The sequence below is a fragment of the Tursiops truncatus genome, chromosome 16, assembly GCF_011762595.2.
Source record: "Tursiops truncatus isolate mTurTru1 chromosome 16, mTurTru1.mat.Y, whole genome shotgun sequence".
NCBI lineage: Eukaryota > Metazoa > Chordata > Mammalia > Artiodactyla > Delphinidae > Tursiops > Tursiops truncatus.
The window spans coordinates 32,668,219-32,683,210 of NC_047049.1; the positions used below are offsets into that span (position 1 = coordinate 32,668,219).

General features: G+C 43.4%; 1 long non-coding RNA gene across 2 annotated transcripts in view; it reads left to right on the forward strand.

The window, feature by feature from the left end:
• LOC141276813 (uncharacterized) overlaps window positions 1-14,992 on the forward strand; it is a 171,064-nt gene that overhangs the window by 117,533 nt on the left and 38,539 nt on the right. For both annotated transcript variants that reach the window (XR_012326986.1, XR_012326985.1), the window contains exons 3-4: window positions 11,356-11,530; window positions 12,645-12,760. This is a non-coding gene — a long non-coding RNA (uncharacterized lncRNA). The remainder of the gene's footprint in view (window positions 1-11,355; window positions 11,531-12,644; window positions 12,761-14,992) is intronic.

The following is a 14,992-nucleotide window of genomic DNA, read 5'->3' on the forward strand; positions in this document are numbered from 1 at the left end:
CTTGCAAGTGATAAATCCTTCCTTCTCCTGCTCTTTGGCTTGGTTGTGTCTTTTGCCTCAACACCCACTAAGAGACAAACACTGTTTTTCAGTTAACAACATGGTGACCATTTTCCTAAGACTGTCTCAGTTCTTTTGTCCTGACATCCTATACAGTTAGCAGTCCCTTTTACTCTTAAAAGTACCCTGGTTTGAACAATAAATCATCTGACTATATTATCCTACCCAGCTGGGACTTGAACACACGACCTCTGAGTTCCATAACCACTGCTCTGTTCACCAGGTTTTATTAACCCCAGCCTCCCTAGTCACAGTCTCTCCCACCTCCAGGCCTTTGCCAAGGCCACTGAGTAGACTCCAGTCCAGTGATTTGTATAAACAAAAGTTCTTTTGAAATCTGCCGCATTGCCCACTGGTTGATAAAGGTCAATCACAAAAAGCTTCTATTAAGAGATAATTAGCAAAATGAAAATAGAAATGTGAAAATAAGACTTGGCATTTAGTAGTTTAATATCCCTAAAACAACCGTCTGCAGCAGCTTGAATGTTTGTAATAAATGGGAGGGAAGGAGGCTGTGCATTGGTGTCGATGTTTAACATCTCACTCAGGTCAAGCTTTACTAAACTGAGGCCTCTGGATTTTAAAATCTCATTGAATCCTTTAAAATAACAAAAATTGGAAATTCCCTGGAGGTCCAGTGGTTAGGATTCTGTGCTTTCACTGCTTAGGGCCTGGGTTCAGTCCCTGGTCAGGGAACTAAGATCACACAAGTTGTGGGGTGGGGTCAAAAAAAAAAAAAATTGTGTAAATGAACTGGTTACAAACTCATTCAAGATTATTTCCCTTTAACAGTACTTGGAGCGGAAAGTCAGCTAATTCAGTTAATTAATTCTTCCTTTCTTAAGCTGAATGTCTGATTGCCTTAAGCAACCCTACAGAGAGGCTTTTTTCCCCTGGAACAAGAAGCTGGCTGCATAGTTTATGTTAATGCAAACCAGCAGGTGGCAAGCAACTGCTCTTTGGAATGAAGGCATTTGGCCACTTTGAGACTATTGTGATGCAATAGTGTCTGGATTTGAGAAAAAGGAACCGCTGAAGCAAGAAATAAATTGGTCACCCTGTGATACCTTTGTGCTCTTTGGGTTCTCCAGCCCGACAAAGCCCTCAGCCAACCTCCCTCTCCAAATTCTCCTCTCTGCTGTGATCCTTGAATTAGCAAGGATCCTTTAAATTGGTGTTAAACCACCCCTACTCCCAAAACTTTTCATAAATCATTCAATGCAGAAATTATTCACAGCAGGACATGAACCTCTCTTGAGCTCAGCTTTAATCTTACATCACTGTTGGAATTGCAAGAGACAATCTGGTCCATTCTCCTAATGTCTGGCAAGGAAGCTCGTAAAGGTGGTATGCGCATTCTATTGAGTTTATCTGGGTCTCTATGGATGAGATGAGTGTCAGAGTTGGGATGTTCTGAAACTTCATTTGGGTGTCCCTTGTTTGGACCTTGGGACACATTTTCTTCTGGAAACATACTTGTTTAAATGTTTACTGGGTTCTCAGGCCAGTTAAAAACCCGTGTCACTGTTATAATTGTAGGAGGGCAAAATTTGCCACGCCAAAGACATGTGTCTCTTTAGCAGGTGGATTATTTTAGGCTGGTTATTTTTAAGTTAAAAGAAGCCTCAGGTAGTCTTTCTTTTTTACCTCCCCCTTAACTGCCTAAATTAATTTAGATAAAGGGCCTGGTCCAGGAAGAGCACTCTCACCAGAGATATCTACAAAGAATGTGGGCTGGGCATGGTAGGGAAAACTTGGAGGGCCTACAGACCAAAGTCCTTCCTGTGTCCGTTGTCTCTGCAAAGCAGAGCAAACCTTTGTTTACAAAACATTTGTTTTCTCAGCTCCAGGTTAATTGCCTTCCTCCCCTCTGAAGTTCCAAACTCTTACCCACGTCTTTCAGATGGTGTCAATCAAAAACTAATGCAAGGACTTCCCCTGTGGTCCAGTGGCTAAGACTCTGCGCGCCTAATGCAGGGGGCCCGGGTTCAATCCCTGGTCAGGGAACTAGATCCCACATGCTGCAACTAAGAGTTCACGTGCCACAACTAAAAAAAGATTCTGCGTGCCCCAACTAAAAGATCCCGCATGCCGCAAGGAAGATCCCACACTCAGGAATCCCGCGTGCCACAACTAAGATCCAGTACAGCCAAATTAAACAAAAACAAAAACTAATGCAGGTGGCTGCAACTAAGAAAAGATTTTATTTGGGTTCTTAAGAATTGCAATTCAGCAGATACAGATAGGGTAATCCCCAAAATGTCACCAAGTCCAACCTCGTACCTCTCCCCGCCTGAGACAGGCCAATGAATCGAGAGCCGAGCTGTTGGGGCAAGGAATAGCCACTTCATCCAGAATGCCAGCAGACCAAGAACATGGTGGACCTAACGCCGTAAAGAACCATCTCACCCAGGTTTGGATGCTAGTTTCTTTTATGGAACTAAGAGGGGGAGCTGAAAAGGTAGAGTAAAAAAGGCGATAAGTTGCTGTAAATATTTCCTGGTTCCGGCCAGACTCTGGAAAGTATGTGTTAAATTCTTCTTTCTGGCAGCCATTCACAGGTGACCTGGTTAGGATGTTTCCTGTGAACTAAACAAAGGTATTTTAAGTTAAGGCTCAGGCATGGGAGGCAGAGTTCCTGGAGATGGGCCATTATGTGTACTTTAAGCTATAGGCAACAACTCTATTTTTTATTTATTTATTTTTTAAATTATTTTTGGTTGCGTTGGGTCTTTGTTGCTGCGCAGGGGCTTTCTTTTAGTTGCGGCAAGCGGGGGCTACTCTTCGTTGTGGTGCGCAGGCTTCTCATTGCGGTGGCTTCTCTTGTTGCGGAGTACGGGCTCTAGGCGCACAGGCTCAGTAGTTGTGGCGTGTGGACTTCAGTAGTTGTGGCACGCAGGCTCTAGAGCACAGGCTCAGTAGTTGTGGGCACGGGCTTAGTTGCTCTGCAGCAGTGGGATCTTCCCGGACCAGGGCTCGAACCCGTGTCCCCTGAATTGGCAGGCGAATTCTTAACCACTGCGCCACCAGGGAAGCCCCTAGGCAACAACTCTTTAGTGATTAACTTGTAGCAAAAGCAATAGAATACAAAGGTTAAAGTACAAGTAACAGATCCAGTATGGAGTCAGATTTGTTCTTACCTATCACAAAAAGAGTATTCTGGGGAAGAGAATGAGTACGGGGCTTATAAAGACAAAAATCCACAAGGCTGTTAAAGTTGCTTGGTGATAATTGTGATTCTGACACAATTCAGAAAATATTTGTCCTTAAGTAATCACAAGTTGTTTAATGGTAGGGGTCCAATAAGTAGATAGACTGTCACAGTTATTTTAGGATAAGGGTCTGATAAGTATCTTGAGTTTCTAGCAGATGTTCTGGATACTTTCATTAGGATAATAAGCAGTCAAAAGGTCAGATTCCTCCCAGGCTGAAACACGTGCATAGGTCACACTTCTTCAGTAGCCTTCCAGCTCCATTGTAGACGGCTCTTTTAACGATACTGACTCCATTTTGATTTTCCTTTCACTCTGCCATATAGGCTTCAATCGCCTAGTGTGTCCTTGGTCTCTTTTTTTTTTTTTTTTTTTGGTAGGGCCCCCATAAATGTGTGATGGAATTTGATTTTCTCCTGTTATTCTGTCTCATGTCAATTCTTAGACCAGCTGAAGAACCTAGAAAGGGTGGAAGGAAATTCTTCCCTTCCCCAACACAATCCTTGAAGCAGCCCAGGCCCTCCTAAAACTTGAGTGCTGGGCCTGACACAGGTTCCTAAGCTTTTCTGAAAGCTAAGGCTTGAGGTCTATGGGGAACTTTAAATGAGCTAGGCTGTAGGGAAAGAGGCTTAGGCTGATGGAGGAGCCAAGATTGGGGCATCGCCAGGAGGCTTAGGGGAAGACTAGAAGAGAAGGTGTCTGTGGGGGAGCTTTGGCCATTGTGGATGGGAGATGGGGAGAAAGGGAGTTTTCAGGGATGGAAAGAGTCCATAATGAGCTCAAGGGAGGCCAGTGATGGAGGAGGAACAAAGGTTATTTTACAAGCAGTTCCTTCATAAATTAGGTAATCTGATAAGTTGTGAAATGCCTGTATGAAATTGGGGTAGTGTTTTGGAAGGGGTTCTCTTTTTTATAGCAAAAGAGATGCCAGGAACTCCCCTACTCTCCTCTAGAGTAAATCACTGGATTACATCAGTGTATCAATTGAAGGCAGCCTTCTCACAAGATAGCTATGGGTCCCCAAGGTGGCTGATGCCAGATGCCAGTCTTCTACAGGTTGACTTCCCCCAGGAGGTGCCTGGATATGTGAGCTGAAAGCACTGAGCATCAGCTCTCTTGGAATCCCAGGTGTGGGGCATCCTCGGCTGAGCTGGGCTCTGCCTCCAGGACCTCCTGAAGTCTTGGTTGAGATCTGGAACACATTGACATCATGGCAGTGAGAGGCCAGCATGACCCCTTGGACTTTATAACACCTATTTTCAATGCTGATGCCCTTGACAGTGAAAAGCCATAGCTTGCTGGACTCACTAGATTCTGGGATGGTTTTAAAATATAAATTTTATTATTGTTCAGGAATGGGGAGGCCAACAGATCAGGAGAGGATTGCTGATGAAATGATTATTACTCACAGTTCCCAAGAGGAGTGGGGGTGGCTTACCATAGTGGTGGGGAAGTACCAGCATTGGTTAGAAGAAAAATGAACTTGAGAAAAATATGGGCAAGAGGCTTTATTGTGGTTTCTGTGGAAAGAAATAGACAAGGCAGTGTAAGCAGGCTGAGGACTGGCTACTTGAATAATTTCAATGGTCTCTGGGTGTTCTGTAGTTGTCTAGTACTGGCCCTGGGGTGATTAGGGCAGGGGAATAGTGGCCCTGAGGATGAGAGCCTGATAGAGTAGGTGGGAGGGGGTAGGCTCTGGATTGGTTAGTTGGCATATGAAAAGTACTAATCCCAGCTAGTCTTTACTATCTCTAGGAATTGGCTAGCCCTTGGAGGGGCAGCCATCCAGGATCAGCAAGGTCCCAAGATGTCAAAGCATTGGAAATGAAAATAAAAAAGCATGATTAGAGTGTGGAAGCTACATGGGCTTCCTTTTTGGCTGAAGTGAGATGCCCCCACCCCTACTCACCACTCTCCGCCATGGTTCTTAGATAATTTAGGGTAGGAGATACTGTGCTTCTTGATAGTAAGGCAGATGGGGCCTCAAGCAAATAATTAGAAAAGTGGTAGAGATGTGATCATGTTTGATCTCCAGATTTGTGAAGCATTCCATGCTAGTTATCGTAGTGAGAACTCAGTTGATTAGGCTCAAATATACAGAAGGAATTTTAAACAACTTCTATTTTAAAACGTCTCTGCAGCTCTCATTATCCTAATAAAATGAAAGCAAAAGGGAAATGGATGAATATTTAACTCAATTTAAAATGTATTAGCCTGGGCAGACATAGGGTTCTTTGGATAATTCTTCAGACGCTGCACGCTTTCAAAGATCTACAACTGATGGGGCTCAAACCCTGCAATAAACATATGAAGGCTATCAGAATATGCCATTCCAAAATATGTCTCTCTAGGATGTGGATTATCTTGAGCTAAAGGCCATTGAGAACCAGCATACAAGGAAGAGCTCTTTACTTCCCTTTAACTGCCTAAAAATAGAGTATAAATTTCTTCTTTTGTAAAGGAAATCTACATTTGTATATATATTCCATATAAAGATGTCTCCATACCAGGAAGAGAGCGACTCCCAGAGACAACTCTTATTACCTGAGAGACTCTTATCTGCATAACATCCGTCAGAAGCACAGCGAAGGAGTGATTAGCCCTAGCTCTCCCCTGAGTGAAGTAGTCCCCTACTCTACCACCAGTAGGACCCAGAAGCATGTAGCTGAATAGTTGAGACACAACGCTTATTACAGGAAAAAACACCAAGAATGAAATGTGAAGGGAGAAGCAAGGCCAGATCTTGGAGAACAAATGTGGGGCAGGTTGGGGAAGTGGTTCAGAACTCCATTTCTGAATGCAGGGGGAGCCCTGAGATGCTGTTTTCAGTCAGCCTTTGGGACATGCTTTAAGGATGTGTTTGATGGTTGACAGTGACTGATTAGGGCTAGACATGGCCAAACCCCTCAAAATCTTATTCTAGAAAAAATCTTCTAGAAAAATACTGTCAATAACAGAAAATGTGTAGTGATAGCAAGTTTTAATTGAAAACCTAAGGTCCAAGGCCTGGTAGAACTGGGCTGGAGGGAATTAACAGGAATAATAATCCCATCAGAATATTTATTGAGAGTTTACTAAACTTGACATACATAATTTCATTCAACCCTCAACCAAGTCTAAGAAGTAGTTATGATGATCTCCTTTTATAGATGGGAAATCGAGGCTTAAAACTATGAAAGACAAAATGTAGTGGACAATTAAGGATCTCGTTTTACCCAGGCTACTGCAATAGGGAGAAGGTTCATTAACACGGATGATCTCAATAAAGGGAAGGGGCCTGGAGTTTTATAGAAGCAGATAAATAAGGGAATGCCTCTTGGGAATCCTGGAAAGGGTGGAGATAGGTCTTGGAAGCTGCAAGGTCAGGTTGTCCTGTCTGAGATAGCCATTTCCTGGAATACAAAAAGGTGGAGGGATTTTGGAGTACCAAGAGATGGCGGGGGACTTCTTAACCCTCCATGTTTTCTCAGGGCTCAGGTAAAATTCAGTGCTCTCAAAGGTTGAGAAACATATTCAAAGTCAATCAGCCTGTAAGTGGCTCAGCTGGATTCAGACCCAGTCTGACAGGTAAAATCTGTTCTCAATTTGTGGCCAGAACATCAGTTAATGTAAATAGAAAGAGAGAGAGGGAGAGAGAGAGAAAGAGAGAGAGATTGAGTAGCATTCAGCCAGGAAAAGCCAGGCCAGGAAAGATTCCAGAGAGCAAGAAACAGCCCCAGTTATCCCATGAGCCTGGATGTTCTAATTAACTAGCTCTAGGATCAGTCTTTGAGGAATCCCACAAACCAGGGTCCAGGATGAGGGTCCCAGGTTGGGAAAGTGGGAACAAAGTCCCAGGCTTCCTATAGGCAAGAAGAACAATCAGAAACTGTCCAAGACCCCGAGATGGAGGCTGTCTCCGTTCTCCTTTCACCTTAGATACTCCTCTGGGCTTGTGCAGACATTGGGGCATATATGCAGGGGCCAGAGAGAGGCCTCTTCCCCTTCCGAGGAGCTCTTCAGGTGATCCTCGCAGCTAACTGGCAGAGCAGCTAGGCTGCTTCACATTAATTAGCCATCATTCTCATGCACTCATTAAGCAAGTTGAAGGAACTGTATCGCTTTGTTGACTGAAGGGTAACATGAAAATGAGTTTTTTACACTTGTGCAGCTTAATAATCAAAAGTCAGAGAGGTAGTTCTGTGCTTTCTCACTTGCGGGGCCTCAGATAAACTTTCCCTAGGGCTGCTAATGCCAGTACCGTCTCATTTAATACATACCGATTGAGCACCTTCAGTGTGCTAGCCACGGATGCAAGCTATTCAGTGATTAAAACAGAAAATATCCTTCCTTTTCTGGTGCTTACAAGCTAATGAAGGAGATAATGAGCACAATTAAATAAGTAAATTATGGAGAATGATAAAACATGATATGAGCTTTAGAGCAAGGTGAAGGGACTTGGAACTGCTGGGGGTGGGCTTTGCATTTTAGATAGGGTGTTTGGTTGAGAAGTACATGTGTGAGCCTTGCAGATGTAGGGGGAAGGATGCTTTGGACAGAGGGAGGTGCAAGTGTGTTAGGTGTGTTCACAGAACAGCAAAAAGGTCTGGTTGGAGCAAAGGAAGGAAGTATGAAATAAAATTCATATTTTCTAGCAAGACAAGAAAAATTTAAGCCTAAAATTTTTTTCTCTGCCCTTTCGCCTCCCCTCCCGCCTCTACTGTGCATTGTGCATCTGCATTATGCCTGGACCAAACCTCCCCCAACAGCAGAAATACCTGCTCAGCCATAAAGAACAACATTCTCCTAGCACCAACAGGACAACTTCTTAAAAGATAACATTCCTTCTTGATCTTATAAGGGGTCACGATGACCCACCACGTTGTACTTACAGATCTGGGTGTGCAAACTATCTATGTCATTTAACATACAGCCCTCTGTCTCAAAAACCTGTATAACTATGCTTTGACCTCTAATGGATGGATGGGTGGGACAAGTCTGAATTATGATGTAAAGTTTGAATTAGTGTTCCTAGAAGTTAGCAAAAATTGGGGAAATATTAAAATGCATCTTTACTCAATAATTCGACAGTGAACAAAACCCTAGGAGGCAGAAATTATCTGTCTGCAGTTGAAAGGATAAAGGAGGAGGAATGTGGAATAGGCAAAGAAGGCAATAATCCACCTGGATTATTACCAGGTGCACTAACATCCCCTCCTTTGGCTCCTGGGCTCACTAGGAAGCTCACTCCCAGTCTCTGGAACTGCCAGGCATCATGGCCAAACCTGCTGGTGGGGGGAAGGTTGGGGGGAATGGGAGGTTGTGCCAGGAAGGCTTCTCAGAGGAGATGAAGTTTTTTTCTTTTTTTTTTTTATAAATTTATTTATTTATTTATTTTTGGTTGCATTGGGTCTTCATTGCTGTGCATGGGCTTTCTCTAGTTGCGGTGAGCAGGGGCTACTCTTTGTTGCAGTGTGCGGGCTTCTCATTGCGGTGGCTTCTCTTGTTGTGGAGCACAGGCTCTAGGCGCACGGGCTTCACTAGTTGTGGCACGTGGGCTCAGTAGTTGTGGCTCATGGGCTCTAGAGCACAGGCTCAGTAGTTGTGGCACACGGGCTTCATTGCTCCACGGCATGTGGGAATGAAGGGCTACCAGGGAAGCCCTCTTTTATTTTTTTGAGATATAATTCACCTACAGTGATATGCACCGAGTTTAAGTTATGGTTCATTGGGTTTTGACAGAAAAGGTGAAATTTTGACTTGAGTCTTGGAAGGCTAAGGGTCAGGAGTACAGAGCACGTGCAAAGCCACAGAGAGCTAAGAGGGCATTCAGTTCCTGGTGGTGGTAGTTTGTACCAAGAATAACATGTTGCTTAGGTACGACCAATAGATAAGGCTGGAGAAAAGTCCACACATGTACATGCAAGAACTAGAAACTAGTTTACAGTTCAGAGTTTTATTGCTATTGTTGGGACCCAGGGTCAGCCACCCCAAAATGTGCCTCAATGGCACATTGATTATTTTGAATGAAAGTTACTTAAGAAATGGTCGGTGCAAGAGGGACATGCTACTCCTCCTCTCTGCCGCCCTAAAAGCAGGAAATAAATCTCTCACGTGAAAGGCGCCCTCCCTGCATCTGGAGGTAGAGGACACCCTTAAGGAATTTGGGGCTGAGAAGCCCAGATAAATAAACCTTGTTACCTTAATTTACTCCCTAAGCCCAAACTCTGTTTAAATTCTTCGCTAATTGAGCACCCAAAACCCAATGTTTCTTTGTCCTGTCAATTCCTCATAAATTTGTTTATTTGTCTAAAAAGTATAAAAAGCTGCCTGTTTTGGCCACTTCTTAGGTCCCATTTCTCTGAGACCTCTGGGCACAGGATTAAAATCTGTTTCTTTTGCTCCTGTTCATCTGTCTGTTAATTTTATTATTAGCCCAGCCACAAGAACTCAAGAGGGATCGAGGAGGAAATTTCTCCCTCCCTGACACCATTTTTGTGTGTAAAACCTTAACTCCCAATAGCAAGACCTCTGCCTTCTGCTTTCTCTTTGGAATTCTTTGACCCCTTCCATTTCATACGGTGCCACATCCACACAGCTGCAGGTGGTGTTGCTGAATTCCCACAAATGCAGGCTACTACATTACCCCCTACGTATTCAGCCAGCTGGCTTCCCAGCCAGTTTCTGACAGTGCAGAGTCATTTATTCTTGGGGACGTAACTATGCATATCAGCTGATCTGGGATTGCTATTTTTGGTTGTGAATAAGGACATCATTCAAGAGTTATGAGAAAGGACAAGATTTCTACAATATAAACACACCAGCCCCTCAGTGGAAGAGACATCCCAAACATAGTGAGAGCTGAGAAACTAATTGACCATGGCTCAGTTACTCAATACATATGAGTGCTTTCTATCTGCGTGGTGTGCCCCTACTTGCTTCCCAACTTCACTCAAATGGCGTCTCTCCTTGAGGCCTTTTCCGGCCTCCTCCTCCCGTGCACAGATTTCCCATGTACCCTTCTCTGCTTAGCTTTCTCCTTAGCACCCATCACAATCTAGCAAGAGCACACATTTTACTTATTCATTGTCTGTCTTCACCACTAAAATACAAGCTCCAAGAAGGCAGGTGTCTCTGTTTACTGCTATTTCTGCAGTATCTAGACCATAGCAGGCACTTAAAAGTATTTGTTGAATGAATGAGTTGTGCTAAGTTCTGTAAGCAGCAGAGGCTCTGAAATTGATGCACATTATCTAGTGATAGACAAAGACCCACAACTCAAATAACATTAGAAGGAAAGGAATGAAAAACAAATGAACAAAGGCGAACGTTTTAACATCAGTAGTAGAAACCTAAATAGCCTGCTTTAAGCTAGTTAATCATCTAAGAAATTTGACAACCTCAACCAAATTCCTGAACATTTCTTTAAAAGGCACAGATAATTTAGCTGTCTCCTTCTTAAACGCAGGGCGTAATTATAGATGCATAGACTTTGGAAGGGTAAAGGATGTACAGGTCCTATTTGCCTATTTTTAGAAAAATTCTGCTCTTTGGAGAGTCAAAGAAATGACCTTTTGTGACATTCAAAACAGGAGAATTAGACCTAGAGATGCAGATAAGTAAAATTTTGAATATTATAATCTTATATGTTAGGAAGTGGTATGCAACTTCACTGACATCTGGGAGCTTTTATGATTCTACTTTCCAGGTCTTTTATCCTTGACTGAGCTCTGACTTCTTAGTGATTAATTGAATTTGATTTCTTCTCCACGTAAATTTTAACAAAATACTTCATTGAACATGCAGATTGTGGCAAGTTTTATTTAGTTTTAAAAATGAGTTTTTATTCATTAGAAAGACTCATTAAAGTCTACTTTTTCTGAGATAAAATTTAAGAGAAATACATGCATCTATCTAAAGATTTTTTTTCATGCTAAAGGCTTTCAAATGTAATGTTCATGAGTAATTATTACCTGTCACCTCTTGAATTTCTGTTGGGTATAGGCTGACTTGCTGATTTTCCCCTAAATGTCAAATCATAAAACCCTGTGCAACAATTTGGTAAAGACTTTGCAATGCTCAACCTTTGTCTTTTTCTCCACAGAACTTGTCAATGGCTTTTCAAATGTAGTTCAGAATTAACAAGACAGTCCACGTGAGCCCCAAGGAACAGTGCAAACTAAGGGTCCCTATGGCATAGATACTTCTATCATCATAGCATTTGTGCTGACATTTCTGTTATGGATTAACAAATATTCATCATGTTCAATGAAAAAAATGTAAGTTCATTCATCCATTCAACAACCATTTTATGGCGTACTTAAGGAATGCTAGGCGAGGGATTACAGCTGTGGACAAAACTGACAGACTCAGTTCTCATAGAATTTACATTCTCGTGAAGGCAAAGATAGCAAACAAGTAAATAAGTAAAAAGCAGCATAATTCTAAATATATGAGCAACACACTAAACAAGATGAAACAGTGTAATGTGATGGAGAGTGTCAGAGTAGGGAGGGAGCAATTTTAAAACTAGTGCTTAGCAGGACTTCCCTGGTGGTCCAGTGGTTAAGGCTCTGTGCTCCCAATGCAGGGGGCCCGGGTTCGATCCCTGGTAAGGGAACTAGATCCCACATGCCGCAACTAAGATCCCGCATGCTGCAACTAAAAGATCCCGCATGCCGCAACTAAAAGATCCCGCATGCCACAGCAAAGATCCCAAGTGCCACAACTAAGACCCGGCACAGCCAAATAAATAAATAAATGTTAAGAAAATTAAAAATAAAATAGGTGCTTAGGCGTGGCTTCTTTGTGGAGGTGACAGTGTGAGCTGAGACTTGCAATAACGTTGGTCTAGAAAGATGGGTTGAGAAGATGAACTGTCCCTCTTAGCATACCAAGGCTGGTAAATTACTATCAATGATCCGAACTTATTCTTCACTCTTCCCCACATGCACCTGCTGCTCTAGCCAGGTGTGTGCTCAGAGTGACTCCCCCACCTCACCCCTCCATGGAGGTCACATATTCTTCATCAGCCCCAAATCACCTTGCACAAATGCCAAATGCCTAGATGCCTCTTACTCACAAATCCTGTTGCTCCTTAAAGGATAAAATGGGAGGGAGAGGAAAATTTTATGATATTGTTTGGCATCTGGGGAAAACCACTCACCCATCCCATGCACCTTCGCCCCTTCATCCCGTGGGGAAGAGAGTAGAATGTTGCATGAGGAGGACTTGGTCAAAGGTATGAAATTTGAACATGAGCTTTTGGACTTCAGGGTCCAGCCGACTGGGGCACCAATCTGGGAACTCCTGGCAGATGATCATTTAGTTTCTGTGTTGACACATTTGAGATCTGAGTAAACCCTGTAGAAAGATTCCTCTGCTTCTTTCCAGAGGGACATCTGACAGCAGAAACTTGGAACTGTGTTTGGAGCTAGAGAGGAATGTTCCTGAAGTTGCCACCCAGATCCTGAAGCAGCGTGTCACTGAGATTCAGGCACCTTCTAACAGTGAGTGTCTCCTCCGGCCATGCTTCTCCTGCTTCTAAGCCTGTGGAGTCTATAATTCTGGAATACTCAGACCTTTCCAATATGCCCGTGCAATCCTGCCTGTCGTTCAAAGCATCTCTTCCCTAATACCTTTCGCAGCCGCTCTGGCTTCTCTGAGGCCCTCCCATGCTCAGCATATTACCCTTGGAGCCTCTGATTTAGTAGATCTGAATTCTTATACAACTCTTCTCCCAGAGATTACGACGATCAGTCTGGTCCAAGAAAGGAGACTCAAGAGGAAAGGGAAAGAGACAGGGTTCGTCCCCTGTTCTCTACAGTTCTTTGGTGACCACAGAGAGAGGCCTGCTCAATTGGGATAAAACTGTTTTTTCTAGTTCAAGGCCACCATTCTCAGTGTAGAAGTTTCTCAAACCTTAGGGGACAGAAGACTCTTCCAGGCAGCTTGCTACAAATGCAGATTTCTAGGGATCAGCCCCAGAGGTCCTCCTTCACTAAAGCTGGCGGGGCCCAGGAATCTGCGTTTGTAGCCAGCATCCTCAGGTAGTTGGGATGTTGCTTATCTGTGGACCTTCTGAGAAATGCTCACAGAATGGAAAGTAGGAGACCATTGCCCACCTCTGCCTTCTTCCTTGTGTAACAGGGCATTCTATTTTAAAATAAGGTCCTAACATTCTCATTCATCCAACAAACATTTCTCTAAGCCAAGCACCATACTAGGCATAGGGAATAGAGCCAAAACAATATTTGAGACATACTTATACAGATGCTCCCTGACTTAGAATTGTTCAACTTAAACGATTTTTTTTTTAAATTGGGTATAGTTGCTTTACACTGTTGTGTTAGTTTCTGCTGCACGGCGAATCAAGTCAGCTATATGTATACATATATCCCCTCTTTTTTTGGGTTGCCTTCCCATTGAGGTCACCACAGAGCACTGAGTGTTCCTTGTGCTTGAGAACAGCAGGTTCTCATTAGTTATCTATTTCATACATAGTAGTGTATATATGTCAATCCCAATCTCCCAATTTATCCCACCCCCCCCCTTTCCCCCATTGGTGTCCACACGTTTGTTCTCTACATCTGTGTCTCTATTTCTGCTTTGCAGATAGGTTCATCTGTACCACTTTTCTAGATTCCACATATATGCGTTAATATACGATATTTGTTTTTCTCTTTCTGCCTTACTTTTTTTGGCTTTACAGTGTTGTGAAAGCAATATGCACTCAGTAGAAACTGTACTTAGAATTCTGAATTTTGACTTTTTTCTGTACTCACAATATGCTGTATGATGCTATAGTGATGCTGGCCAGTGGCAACTTCCAGGCAGCCACATGATCATGAGGGTAAGCCACCAATACACTTACAACCATTCTGTTTTTCACTTTCAGTACACTATTCAATACATTTCATGAGATCTTCAGCACTATAGTATACAATAGCTTTGTGTTAGATGATTGTGCCCAACGTTCAGCTTATGTAAGTGTTCTGAGCATGTTTAAGGTAGGCTAGGCTAGGCTATGACGTTTGGTAGGTTTTTGACTTACGACATTTTCAACTTATGATGGCTTTATCTGGATGTAACCCCATCATAAGCCGAGGAAGATCTGTACTAAAAAGTTATCCATTGTTTATCTGAAATTCACATTTAACTGGGAGTTCCATATTTTATCTGGCAGTGCTAGGTGGCAGTGGGCAGGAGTTGTTGCAGGTTGGGTCCTCCACAAGCACACTCTGAGATGGAGTTTAGTGTGCAGGATGTTTACAGGAAGCACCCTTGAGATCAACACATGTGGCAGGAAGGGGAAGGAAGCTGGACTGGGCTGAGAGAGAAGGTGGACTAATATGTAGGTCCACCAGCCTCCACTAACCCTACAGGCAACCCAATGCATCTGAGTTGTCCCATGTTGGGCTGAAACGGCTGGGACTACATAGCCCGGCTCCCATCCATCATTAGGTATAAGCTGCCCCAGGAAGGGTGTAACCTTAGGCAAAGGAGCTCTCTATAGCCATTCTAAGCCTGATCATTCTAAGTCAGGGACCATCTGTATAAGTATGAGGCTGACCCTGAAGGGGCTGACAGCTGAAGGTTCTCTGCTGACAGCACTCCCAGCAGCTGGGCAAGTCCTTCCTTGAACAGAGACCTGGGGATTCACCATCCCTGTGTCCACTGCAAGAGCCTAAGATCTAGCAAGAGCTCAGTGGTTCCAGCCATTAAAATGCGGGCATGAAAAA